This window comes from Mustela nigripes, chromosome 4, assembly GCF_022355385.1.
Source record: "Mustela nigripes isolate SB6536 chromosome 4, MUSNIG.SB6536, whole genome shotgun sequence".
NCBI classification, from domain to species: Eukaryota; Metazoa; Chordata; class Mammalia; order Carnivora; family Mustelidae; genus Mustela; species Mustela nigripes.
In genome coordinates, this window is record NC_081560.1 from 108,950,431 (window position 1) to 108,964,983 (window position 14,553).

At 43.7% G+C, this 14,553-nt stretch overlaps 1 protein-coding gene across 2 annotated transcripts in view; it reads right to left on the minus strand.

The window, feature by feature from the left end:
• Positions 1 to 11,172, minus strand: part of TBCE (tubulin folding cofactor E) — a 76,364-nt gene extending 65,192 nt beyond the window's left edge. For both annotated transcript variants that reach the window (XM_059397280.1, XM_059397279.1), the window contains exon 1: positions 11,089 to 11,172. The gene's annotated coding sequence lies outside the window, so the exon portion shown is untranslated. The remainder of the gene's footprint in view (positions 1 to 11,088) is intronic.
• Between the last annotated feature and the right edge of the window lie 3,381 nt (positions 11,173 to 14,553).

The window sequence follows — 14,553 nt, forward strand, 5'->3', positions numbered from 1 at the left end:
ATAGAGCCCAATGCGGGGCTCCATCCCAGGACCCTGAGACCATGACCTGAGCCAAAGACAGAGGCTTTAACTCACTGAGCCACCCAGGCGCCCTTATTGATGTTTTTCTTAAGAAGTCTGTTCAAGTGTCTGGAAGTCACTGGTTAGGTGGTCTCTTTTTCCATTTCATCCTCGTATTTTTCTTTTTCTTTTTTTAAAAGATTATTTAACCCACTGAGCCACCCAGGCACCCCTTTTTAAAAGATTATTTATGTATTTATTTGACAGAGATTGAGAGAGAGAGAAAGGGAACACGAGCAGGAGGAGTGGGAGAGGGAGAAGCAGGCTTCCTGTGGAGTGGGGAGCCTGATGCAGGGCTCGATCTCAGGACCCTGGGATCATGACCTGAGCCAAAAGCAGACGACTGAGCCACAAAGGCACCCCAATCCTTGTATTTTTATAGGCACATCTTTCTCACTTAATTTTTTTAAAAGATGACACTCAAAGAAGTATAAAAGGAATACACTGAAAGCTTCCTTTCCACTCCTGCTAGTCATTATCTCTTCCTGCTGGCAACAGCTTTATTAGTACCTTCTATATACTTCCTTACCTATTTTAAGCTTATTCACACCAGTATTTTTCTTCTTTCTTTACACAAATGGTACCATACTACATATGTGGTTTTGTTCCTTACATTTTCATTCAATAATATAACCTGGAAATTTATCTACAGCCATGTCAGGAGCTTTTAAATTTTTTCTGGCTGCATAGTATTTGTATAGATACAGAGTGATTTAACCAGTCTTCAAACTGATGGACTTCGGTTACTCCCAAGTTTTTGCTATTACAAATAATACTGCAAAGACTAAACCTGCTCATTTATTTTTTTATACCTGTGCAAAAATATCTGTAGAGGGGCACCTGGGTGGCTCAGTGGGTTAAAGCCTCTGCCTTCGGCTCAGCTCATGATCTTAGGGTCCAGGGATCGAGTCCCGCATCTGGCTCTCTGCTCAGCGGGGAGCCTGCTTCCTCCTCTCTATCTGCCTGCCTCTCTGCCTAATTGTGACCTCTACCTGTCAAACAAATGAATAAAATCTTTAAAAATATATATCTGTAGAAAATTCTCAAAACAGGTTTGCTAAGTCAAAGGGTATGTGCATTTTTAATGCTTATAGGCATTAACAAATGTCCCTTTTTAGTGGCTGTACCAATTCACAGTCCCAGCAGCACTCTTTGAGCCCCTGTGTCATCACACTGCCCTTCACAAAATATTAACACAATTTTGGTTGTCAGTCAGACAAGTGAAATACACATTTTATTTATATTTTCTTTTATGAAGAAAGCTGAGCATCTCTTCATTTTGATTCCCTTTTCCATGAACTGTTCATATCCTTTATCCATTTTCCTGTTGGTTTACTGATCTTTCTCATAATGTTTTTAAAATCTAAACAGTTTCCTGTATGTTCTTCATGATGAGGACTACATAATTCCTCAAATAAAATATTTGAAAAGAACTAAAAGGAAGGACACAAGCAGGTACTTTGCAACCATGTTCACAGTGCTATTATTCACAAAGACCCAAGAGATCCAAGAGATGGAACTAACCCAAATATCAATGTGGTGTATGCATACAATATTATTCAGCCTTAAAAAGAAAGGGAGGGGCACCCAGATGGCTCAGTGGGTTGGGGCTTCTGCCTTCGGCTCGTGATCTCAGGGTCCTGGGATTGGGCCCCGCATCGGGCTCTCTGCTTCCCCCTCTCTTTCTGCTTGCCTCTCTGTCTCCTTGTGATCTCTGTCAAATAACTAAATAAAATCTTTAAAGAAAAAAAAAAAAAAGAAAGGGAATTCTGCTTCATGATACAACATGGATGAACCCTGAGGACATCCCGTTAAGTGAAACAAGCCAGTAAAGACAAATACTGTATGATTCCACTTAAAAGTACCTAGAGTCATCAAATGCATAGAGAGAGAAAGTAGATTTGTGGTTGTCAAGAGCTGTGGAAGGGAGAAAGTGTTGTTTAATGGCTAAGAGTTTCAGTTCTGCAAAATGAAAGGAGTTCTGGAGACAGATGGTGGTGATGTTTGTACAACGATGTGAATTTACTTAACACTGCTGAACTGTAGTACTACTGAACACTACTGCACTGTTCAAATGGTCTGGGGTGCCAGGCCGGCTCAGTCAGTGGAGTGTGCCACTCTTAATCTCAGGGCTGTGAGTTCAAGCCCACTCTGGAGGTAGAGATTACTTAAAAATAAGATCTTTTAAAAAAAAAAAAAAAGGGACGCCCAGGTGGCTCAGTGGGTTGAGCTGCTGCCTTCGGCTCAGGTAATGCTCCCAGGGGTCCTGGGATCAAGTCCCGAATCGGGCTCCTTGCTCAGCGGGGAGCCTGCCTCTCTCTCTGCCTCTGCCTGCCTCTCTGCCTGCTTGTGTGCTTTCTCTCTCTCTCTTTCTGACAAATAAATAAATAAAATCTTAAAAAAAAAAAAAAAAGACGCTCAATGTTATCTGTATTTTAGTGCAACTTCAAAAATCAGAAATTTATGGGCACCTTGGTGGTCAGTTATTAAGTGTCTGCCTACAGCTCAAGTCATGATCCCAGGGTCCTGGGATGGAGCCCTGCATCTGAAAGCCTGTTTCCCCCTCTCCCACTCCCCCTCCTTATGTTCCCTCTCTCCCTGTGTCTCTCTGTGTCAAATAAATCAAAATCTTTTTTTAAAAATTAATTAATAAAAAACTTAAAATATTTTAAGTTTTGTAGAGTTTTGATTTGCTTCAGCTTTAATTGGGACACCGGGTCATGAAATCCAACCCCTCATCTGGTTCTGCACTCAGCGTGGAGTCTACTTGAGATTTTCTCTGCCTCTCCCTCTCCCCCTCCGCCTCCACCAACCCCCATCCCCACCCCTCTTTCTCACATGCACACACTCTCTCTGAAATATATAAATAAAATCTTAAAAAAAATAAAAAGATGGGAGGGAATATATCTAGGTGATCAAGTCATGACCACCAGAAATTCAGACTGAAGGGAGATCAAAGTTAATATCTGGTATTAAAGGATTCAAGAAAACATAGATGGCTCCCAAAGACTGGGAACAGCACAATAAGGGACAGTCCAAGTGAATGTTTCTCAGAAACCCAAAGACTGCATCTGGGAGGCCTGGTCAAAGAAACAGTACAAGTCATGCAACTGGGGATCAGGGCCAACTAACAAGAACAGAGTGAGACCTCACTCTCACCTGGTGGTTGGAGTACTGGGCTGACTACCTGGGCAGCACCTAAGTGAAGTATTTTTTACCCTAAGTCCATAGGTTTTCAAGGTATCCCCTAAAGATATTCACTAACTTCTCACTGAAACTGTGCATATAGGCCAAAAAATCAGTTGGATTAGAGCACCTGTGATCAGAGATATTTCATATCACATTATGGATATTTCAGATATCTCAAGATATTCTTTATAAGCATCGCTATTTCAAAATTACAGTATTAGACCTGCCACTAGATTTTTGTCATTTAATGTTAATGAACACATGATTACAATTTTTATGTCTCTTGACATAAAAACTTCATTTCACATAACTGGATTTCATCTGAAATCCTTATATATTTTCTATTTTCCCCCCAAGTTTTTATTTAAATTCCAGTTAGTTAACATATATTGTAACACTAGTTTCAGGTGCAGAATTTAGTGATTCAGCATTCCATCCAAACATCCAGTGCTCATCACAAGTGCCCTATAATTAAGAGTCTGTTTCTTGATTCTCCTTTTTTATCCCTCCCCCATGTTTGTTGGGTGTCTTAAAATACACGAGTGAAATCATACGGTATTTGTCCTTCTCTGACTTGTTTCACTTAGGGTTATACTCTCTGGCTCCACCCACATGGTTGCAAATGGCAAGGTTTCATTCTTTTTTAAGGCTGCATAATATTCCACTGTATGCATGTGCCCCATTTTATCCATTCATCAGTTGATGGACATTTAGGCTCTTTGCATAATTTGGCTCTTGTTGATAATGCTGCTATAAACATTGGGGTGCATGTACCCCCTTTTAATCTGTATTTTTGTATCCTTTGGGTAAATACCTAGCAGTGCAATTGCTGGATCATAGGGTAGCTCTAGTTTTAACTTTTTGAGGAATCTCCACACTGTTTTCTACAGGAGCCGCACCAGTTTGCATTTCCACCAACAGTGCAAGGGGGTTCCCCTTTCTCCACATCCTCACCAACACCTGTTGTTTCCTTTGTTGTTCATTTTAGCCATTCTGACTAGTATAAAGTGATATCTCATTGTAGTTTTGATTTGTATTTCCCTGAAGGTGAGTGATTTTGAGCCTTATTTCATGTAAAAATGTCTATTCATATCTTCAGTCCATTTCTTAACTGGATTATTTGGGGTTTGGGTGCTGAGTTGTAGAAGTTCTATATGAAATGCTATGTGTTTTCTATATTTAAAAACACCTTAAGGCACCTGGGTTGCTCAGTCAGTTAAGTGTCTGCCTTTGCCTCTAGGTCATAATCCTAGAGGTCTGAGATCGAGTTCCATGTCAGGCTCCCTGCTCCACAGAGAGCCTGCTTCTCTCTCTCTCTGCCCCTCCCTCCACTCGTTCTCTATCTCACTCTTTCTCAAATAAATAAATCTTGAAAAAAAACCTTTAGGGACGCCTGGGTGGCTCAGTCAGTTAAGCATCTGCCTTCAGCTCAGGTCATGATCTCAGGGTCCTGGGACAGAGTCCCACTTCAGGCTCCCTGCTCAGCAGGGAGTATGCTTATCCCTCTCCTTCTGCCCCTCCCTCGAATGTGCTCTCTCTTGCACTGGCACTCTCTCAAATAAATAAATAAAATACAAACAAACAAAAAAAACCCAAACATTTTAAGGGTGACTGGCTGCTCAGTCAGTAGTGTGTGTGACTCTTGATCTTGGGTTCTGACTTCAAGCCCTACGTTGGGTATGGAGATAACTAAAATCTTAAAAACAAATTTTAAGGTGCTCACAAGATTTATCAGACTGCTAAAGGGGTCTTTATCCTTGATAAAGAAGCAAATTAAATTTGAGGGCATGAGAGGAGTTTGGTGGTAAGTCTTCAACATATAGCACATGCTTTCCTTTTCTTTATCTTAACTGCACAATATCCATTCAAAATGCTAATAATTTCTTTAATTCTTCTAAAAATTCTTCTAAAAATGACTATTACTGTTTAAGAGTGGAAGAATCTTGGGTGCCCGGGTGGCTCAGCTGGTAAAGCAACTGCCTTCGGCTCAAGTCATGATCCTGGAGTCGTGGGATCGAGTCCCACACAGGGCTCTCTAATTGGCAGGGAGTCTGCTTCTCCCGCTGACCTCTCTCCTCTCATTCCCTCTCTCTCTCTCCCTCTCAAACAAATAAAGTCATTAAAAAAAAAAAAAAAAAGGTAGAAGAATCTTAACCTGGGAAAGCACCTAGCAGAGACCTAGAGTTCTATCTATACTATGGAAACGGTTCTCACCTATTTTTTGCCTTTTCAGCCAACTTCCCCTGTGGGAAGTGTACTCTCTTGGCTTGGTGGCCTGTCACTCATCCACTGGAGGAGTGGACACATGGCCCACGACGGCCAATATGATGACTCCACACCTCCATTTCTGGCATATAGCAACTGGTTCATATGTAAAGATCCTAACCCAAAGAGAGTCAGTCTTTTAGAAAATAACATGGGCTCTTGAAGACAGGATCCATCTCTCTCTTTCCCTAGACCTTAAAACAAAAGGACCACTTAAACCTGGAATAGCTGAGAGGCACCTCTGCCACTATTTGGAAAAATTTGTCTGAAAGTAAGGCCAGAAAGGGAAGTGGAGGTGATCCAACTATGCCTGAAGCCTTTCATTAGCCCAGTTAAATGAAACAGTAGTCTTTCTTTTGTTTACATTAGTTTGAACACAGTTTCTTTCTCCTAGGACTGAAAGAATACTGCAAAACACCTAAGAATTAAGATATTTGTTCCTATTTAACATAATTTGGACATTATACGCAGCCAGGCTACTGGAGAGAAATTCGACTTTGTCCACTACAGAACAGAATGGGACACGGGATAATCTAATCTCTCTGTGTCTCAGTTTCCTCATCTGTAAAATGTAGATAGTATTAGGACCTACTCCATAGATGTTGTGAGAATTAAATGAGTTTTTATGTGTAGAAGTGCTCAAAATATACAGTCAATGTAGTCATTAAGATCTCTTAATGATTAAGATCATTAACATCATAAATTAGAGATTCTATATTTAGGTAAGGGGAAATATTCCATAAATCAAAGAACTATATCACATTCAGAATAACAGTAGCTGATATGGGGAAGTTTAATTTCAATAAGCTGGGGCACCTGGGTGGCTCAGCTGGTTAAGCATCTGCCTTTGGCACAGGTCATAAGCCCAGGGTCCTGGGATTGAGTCCTGCATCAGGCTCATGCTCATCTCTCTCTCTCCCCCCCTCCCTCGTGCTCATGCTCTCTCTCTCTCTGAAACAAATAAAATCTTTTTAAAAAAATTACCACCCAGGGGCGCCTGGGTGGCTCAGTTGGTTAAGCGGCTGCCTTTGGCTCAGGTCATGATCCCAGAGTCCTGGGATCGAGTCCCACATCGGGCTCCCTGCTCAGCAGAAAGACTGCTTCTCCCTCTCCCTCCCCCTCCACCTGCTGCTCTGCCTACGTGTGCTATCTCTCTGTCAAATAAATAAAATCTTTAAAAAAAAAAATTACCACCCCAAAATGTTACAATTCCCAAGTATTTAGCCCAATTTTTTTTTTAAAGTAAGCTCTACCCCCTATGCAGGGCTCAAACTCACAACTCTAAGACCAAGAGTCACATGCTCTACCAACTGAGCCAGCGAGGTGCTTGCATTTAGCAGAATTTTAAACAAACCCATCTGCTGTTCTTAAAAAAAAAAAAAAGTTTTTAGTTGTAAAATACACATAAAATTGATCATATTCACCATTTTTTTTGAAGATTTTATTCATTTGACAGCACAAGTAGGCAGAGAGGCAGGCAGAGAGAGAGAGGAAGGGAAGTAGGCTCCCCGCTGAGCAGAGAGCCCAATGTGGGGCTCAATCCCAGGACCTCGAGATCATGACCTGAGCCAAAGGCAGAGGCCCTAATCCACTTTGCCATAGAGGCTCCCCCCATCTTCACCATTTTTTTTTTTTTAAGATTTTATTTATTTATTTGCCAGAGAAAGAGAGAGAGAGAGAGCAAGCACAGGCAGGCCAAGTGGCAGCAGAGGCAGAGGGAGAAGCAGGCTCCCCGCTGAGCAAGGGGCCCGATGTGGGACTCGATCCCAGGACGCTGGGATCATGAACTGAGCCAAAGGCAGCCGCTCAACCAACTGAGCCACCCAGGCGTCCCCATCTTCACCATTTTTAAGAATACAGTTCAGTGGCATTAGATATAGTCACATTGTTGGGCAAGCAATTATCAAAACTTTTTCATCCAGCCAAACTGAAGCTCTATACCCATTAAACAACTCCCATAGCCCTTCCTCCCCAGCCCCTACCTTATGTTTTTATGAACCTGACTACTCGAGGTATCTCATGTCAGTGGAATCAAACACTATTTGTCTCTGTGACTGGCTTACTTCACTTACCATGTCTTGCTGTCCTTTTATGCTAAATGTCAAAGCCTGTCTCCCAAGTAAATTCTTAGCCTTCGCATACTGAATTATCTCACAAAATTTTTTTTTTAAGATTTTATTTATTCGACAGACAGAGATCACAAGGAGGCAGAGAAGCAGGCAGAGAGAGCAGGGGAAGCAGGCTCCCTGCTGAGCAGAGAGCCCGATTTGGGGCTCGATCCCAGAACCCTGGGACCATGACCTGAGCTGAAGGCAGAGGCTTTAACCCACTGAGCCACCCAGGCGCCCCTCACGAAATTTTTTTTTAAAGATTTTATTTATTTATTTGACAGAGAGAGAGAGATGACAAGCAGGCAGAGAAGAAGGCAGAGAGAGAGGGGGAAGCAGGCTCCCCACTGAGCAGAGAGCCTGATGCGGGGCTCGATCCCAGGACCCTGAGATCATGACCTGAGCTGAAGGCAGTGGCTTAATCCACTAAGCCAACCAGGTGACCATATCTCACGAAATTTTAAGTAGGTCCCCCAAAAAGCTTTAAGCATTTCCTAAGAGACTAAAGGCACTCCTCTCTAAAACACCAATGTGCAAAATCTACATCAAACCCACAATTTTTGGGGCGCCTGGGTGGCTCAGTGGGTTAAGCTTCTGCCTTAGGCTCAGGTTATGATCTTAAAGTCCTGGAATCAAGCCCCGCATTGAGCTCTCTGCTCAGCAGGGAGCCTGCTTCTCCCTCCCCCTCTGCCTGCCTCTCTGCCTACTTGTGATCTGTCAAATAAATAAAATCTTAAAAAAAAAACACCACAATTTTTATAACAAAACTGTATGAATAAGAATAAAATTAATCACTAACTTTGTGCCCCTTCTTTATACACTTTTAAATACCAGCAAATCTCCCCAAACCACTCTTCTACAAATTCATCCCAGCACTCCTAATAATTGGCAAACTATAATGTTTCTCCTTTCAGGCAGACCCTAATTACTCTCTGGGTCATTTTTTTTTTTTAATTTAAATTCAAGTTAGTTAACATCATTTTTTTTTTTAAATTTAAATTCAAGTTAGTTAACATACAGTGTATATTTAGTTTCATTCTCTGGTCATATTCATTTCACTCTTATTGTCTGCCATATTGTTTTCTAGTGGACTCTTGTATTTTCCAGCAAAATTCTAAAGTAGGGAAAGTATCATACACTTTTAAAAAAATAAAGTCTGACGTGTAAGTATACAACAAATATTCTATTAAGTGTATGATAAACTGGGGCGCCTGGGTGGCTCAGTGGGTTAAGCCGCTGCCTTCGGCTCAGGTCATGATCTCGGGGTCCTGGGATCGAGTCCCACGTCGGGCTCTCTGCTCAGCAGGGAGCCTGCTTCCTCCTCTCTGCCTGCCTCTCTGCCTACTTGTGATCTCTCTCTGTCAAATAAATAAATAAAATCTTTAAAAAAAAAAAAGTGTATGATAAACTGACTTTAATAAATCAATCAGAAGAGGCACCTGGATGGCTCACTGGGTTAAGCACCTACCTTGGACTCAGGTCATGATTTCAGAGTCCCAGAAAGAGAGAGCCCCTGCTCAGTGGGTGCTTTTCCATCTCCCTCTGACCTCCCCCTTACAAGCCCCCTACCCCTGCTCATGTTCTCTCTCAAGTAAATATCTTTAAAAAAAAAAAAAAAAGTCAAAAAGAAAAAATCAAAACCACCAGAAAATAGTAACAACTCTAGTTTTATTGTTGAACATGTACATCTTACAAAAATAAGTATAGAGATGATCCAAGAAGTTGTTTAAAATCAGACAAAGGTAAAACAAAGGTAAAAACAATACTGTGCGGCGAGGTTAAGTTGTTTAAAATCAGACAAAGGTAAAACAAAGGTAAAAACAATACTGTGCGGCGAGGTTAAGATTTACTTAAGATTGAATTAGATTCAATTAAGTATGCATTGCTAAATTAAAAATTAAAAGGTTAGCCCTGTAAGTATAGAGTACCAGAGTAATATTATCTTCCAAGGAAACACAGAAGAAAAAAATGAAAAGAGAAAATACACAAGGTCAAACCTCAATCCAAAAAAAAAAGGGCAAGAAAAGAAAGCACAGAAGTACCAAGTGTAAGATGGTACTTCCTTCCACAGTTACATTATAGAAAATCCACGGGGAGCAGACACTGCGTTAGACACCAGGAATACAGCGGTAAACAGAACGTACAAAGATGTCCTCGCGCAGTTTCCAACCCAGCGGGCAAGCCCCGCGGGTCCGACGAATGAAGAACGCACCCGGCGTGTTAAACCACGGCGAGCACAACGGGGAGGTCCGGGAAAGCCGCGTAGGGGAGACCGGCTGCGATGGCGGTATTCCCATAAATGAGGGAGTTAGGGGACTAAACCGGGTGCACAGATGCGGGGGAGAGCAGTTCAGGCAAAGGAGCCCCAACTGCAAACACCCCGAGGCCGGGCTGTGCCTGAAGAGGCCGGAGGGCGGGGCAAAGAGCAGCGGTAGCTTCAGCTCTTAACCCTGGGTGTAACGGGAGTCCTCGCCGGACTTCGGAAAGCAGGGCAACAGTCTGATATTTTAGGAGGGTCGCCTTAGATGCTGGGATGAAAAGAGGCTGGAAGAACAGCGGACGGGTTAGGGGGCCGGCAGCAGCCCGGGTGACAGGGCTGCAAACCGGCGCAGAGAAGTGAGAGGCCCGGGATCTGACAATCTCGTGATTCGCCGCGGGATTACACGCGCGGCGCGAGGGTGACGGGCGACTCCGGAGGTCCGCGCCTGAACCACACCTCAGTTACGACAATGAGTTACAAACACCGGACGGTCAAAAGGCAGAGTCTGTCGACCTGGGTTTTTAACGTCCCCAGCGACGTGCTGTGTGTGACAGCGGAGACAAAGGTGAGAAGTGAAGGGATGGGGACGCTGGGACGAATCTCAGACGGCAGCACCCGCTGGGCCGCTGTCACACACGAAGTCGCCCTCCCGGTCCTTCGTCCCCGCTTCCCCGCTTCCCCGCTGTCTCCGTCCTGCAGCCCGGGGCCAGAGAGCCCCGACCTCTCCACCAGACGCGGCCCCCGCAGACAGGGACGTCACGCCCTCCCGCGGACACCCACCACCCAGGCCCATCCCCAGCGGCCGGCAATGGAACTTCTCCAAAACGCTCTAAGTTCGGCGCCTCCTTCACGTTACCTCCCCGTCACAGACGCTAAATGACGGGAAGTTCGGGGCCATTTCTCTCACCGGAGCCATCTCCCCTCCTCCCAAGTCACGCGCCACCACACAGTGCTGGGCGGCGCGGCCCACCCGCCCCGTCGCCCGCGGCCGACGCCGGGCCCCCACCCGCCCCGACTCCTTTCCGGCCCGCACGTCCGGGTCTCGGTCTGACAGGGGTGGCAGAGAGCAGGCACCACCCGACTCCGACAACCCGAGAAGTTTCTAGGAGAGGACAGAAGAACTGAAGCACCACCGGGTGACGCACCGGCCACAGACCAGCCACCCGCGTTTGGCTCCCACAGCCCCTCAGTCCCTCCGAAGCTCACCTGCCCCGCGGCTACCGGGGTGGTCCGAACCTCGACCCTCGCACGCGCCGGTCCGCAGCGAAGCTTCCGGCTTTGGCCGGAAGTGCTTCTTTAGGAAGATAGGAAGTCCCGCCTCCGCGAGACGAGCGGCGGGGCGCTCAGGCGTGAACGTAATAGACTAGGGTCTCGGGAGCCAAATGGACGTTCAGTCCATCCACCCAAACCCGCACAGCCTGTGGGCCCCCGTGTTGCACTGGTGCTTCCCGCAAACCCAGTCAAAACAGGCCAATGACCGTGCACGTTCTAGTTTGCCTGTTACTCAGTACCGCGTTTACGCAGTTTAGCACGTAGGACACGTGTAGTCCCAGAGGAAAAGATAGTGTTGCTGCCTCAAAAACGACAAATAATAATAATATTATTATTATTATTATTAAATTATTATTATTAACATGAGGCAGAATGAAAGTAAGTACAGTAACAGCAAATTCCTTAGGCATGCTGCTTTCTGAGCCTCAGCATTCTATGTAACTAGCTCAAAGGCTCAAACGGCTTGTTGTGAGGATCGGATGACACGACACAAATAGTCGGTTAGCAGTGGGGTCTGGTACGTGATCAAAACACACGACACCTGCGATGTCGTTATCACTAGCTGAACCCACTCAAGGGAAACTCAGGGAGGTAGCATTCATGCTATGAAAGTTGAGAAGAATTTCAGTACATGAGATAGATACTAATTGTGAATCTATAAAAACTGGGTTTTTTGATTAATGAAAGGACCTAAGATGAAAAACCTTTCTGCCTAGAACAAACTTGCAGAAGCTTTGTTGTTTTAAATCCTACCAGTAAGAATGGAACACCCCTGCCTGCCTGGCTGAGCTGAGCCACATGCATCATTTTGACATTTTTCCAATCCAGGTATAGAGCTTCACATAAGGGGTTTTCAGATAGAACATTCCATATTTATTTTAGCTTTGCAGTTGTCAAGGATTCTATACCTTAGAGTTCGCTTCATAGCTTAGACAAGAGCCTGCTTAATTCCAACCAATCCTATGCGATCTCTGTCTCTTCCGATCCCTTTTCTTTAGTTAGACTCCCCCAGTTACTCTGGTGCGTCTGGTCTTACTTGTTTCAGCAAGTCAATAAACCCAACTTTAACAGACTCGTCTTTGATGGACTTTGATGGACTTTACCACTGTTTATTTTGACCAAGCTTCTTGCACTCATGAAGGTTGGAGGACACTTGTTTTTTTGAAGTAATTATTAATATCTTTATTTAGTAATTGATTTATTAGCAAACTCCTTCAAAGTCACATGGGCTAAAGCAGACAGAAGAAACATGAATTCGCACTATCTCTGTAGTTCCTAAACTGTGCCCCAAGGAGCACTGGACAAATAATGAACTCCAAAGTCTAACACCATGTATTTTAAGTATACATCATGCATGCATGAAATGCAACTTTTGGAGACAAAAGTTGCACTTTTTAAAAAAATTTCTTTTCAGTGTACCAGAATTCATTGTTTATGCAATATGTGCCCTCCATAATACCCACCACCAGGCTCACCCAACTTCCCCGCCCCCCCGCCCCTTCAAAACTCTGTTTCTCAGAGTCCACAGTGTCTCATGGTTCGTCTCCCCCTTAGATTTCCCCCAATTCACTTCTCCTCTCCATCTCCCCATGTCCTCTGCCTTATTCCTTATGCTCCACAAATAAGTGAAACCATATGATAATTGACTCTCTCTGCTTGATTTATTTCACTTAGCATAATCTCTTCCAGTCCCATCCATGTTGATACAAAAGTTGGGTATTCATCCTTTCTATGGGAGGCATAATACTCCATAGTATACATGAACCACATCTTCCTTATCCATTCATCCATTGAAGGGCATCTTGGTTCTTTCCACAGTTTGGCGACCGTGGCCATTGCTGCTATGAACATTGGAGTGCAGACGGCCCTTCTTTTCACTACATCTGCATCTTTGGGGGTAAATACCCAGTAGTGCAATTGCAGGGTCATAGGGAAGCTCTATTTTTAATTTCTTAAGGAATCTCCACACTGTTTTCCAAAGTGGCTGTATCAACCTGCATTCCTACCAACAGTGTAAGATAAAAGGATTCCCCTTTCTCTACATCCTCTCCAACACACATTGTTTACTCTCTTGTTAGTTTTGGCCATTCTAACTGGTGTAAGGTGTTCTGTTAATGTGGTTTTGATGTGAATCTGTTGGAAGATACTTTTAACCCTAACTTAGACAAAAACTGAAGCAGGTAAGTTATTTACTGACCTTCATAGATGTCCTAAAAAGAGCTGTGGACTTTTTAACCTGAAGGTTTTTAAATTTCCTTTTGGCAGAGAAAAACCCACCATTCTTGAAAATTGTTTGGCATCTACCAAATTCACACCACCCCACAACAGACACAGAAAACATGAATCTGCTTTTTCTTTGTAAAATATTTTCTTCTCTACACTTAATTTTTTAAAGATTTTATTTATTTATTTGACACAAAGAGAGAGACAGCCAGAGAGGGAACACAAGCAGGGGGAATGGGAGAAGCAGGCTCCCCATTGAGCAGGGAGCCAGATGTGGGGCTTGACCTCACAACCCTGGGATCATGACCTGAGCTGAAGGCAGACGCTTCAACAACTGAGCCACCCAGACATGCCTTCTCTCCACTAAATTGTGACAGTATTTGCCCAGTTTTATCTAGAGGGAAATCATGATCTCTCTGCCTTCAGTCCTATTCTTGTCACATTGATCTGGTACACTGCTGCCTCAACTATGTTCTCTACTTGAAGTACTCACTCTGCTCAATCTTCCCTGTAAAGAGGTGTGTACACCCTGTCTCTCATTCCTCACCTCCTTCTCACTTTAATCCCTTTAAGCCTGGCCTTCTGGCTTCATCAGTGACTTCAAATCACCAAGGTGATTCCTCAGTCCCCATAACCCTTGGTTTCTCTACAGCATAGGTTTATAGGATTCTTTTTTTTTTTAATCTTTTATTAACATATAATGTATAATTAGCCCCAGGGGTACAGGTCTGTGAATTGCCAGGTTTACACACTTCACAGCACTCACCATAGCACATACCCTCCCCAATGTCCATAGCCCAACCACCTTCTCTCTACTCCCCTTCCCCTGGCAACCCTCAGTTTGTTTTGTGAGAATAAGAGTCTCTTATGGTTTGTCTCCCTCCCGACTCCATCTTGTTTCTTTTATTCTTTTCCTACCCCACAAACCCCCCACATTGCCTCTCAACTTCCTCATATCAGGGAGATAATATGATAATTGTCTTTCTCTGACTGACTTACTTCACTAAGCATAATACCCTCTAGTTCCATCCACATCGTTACAAATGGCAAGATTTCATTTCTTTTGATGGCTGCATAATATATATATATATAAATATATGTATTATATATATATATATTAATATATACCTAGATACCCATTAACAGATGAATGGATAAAGAAGATGTGGCATATAT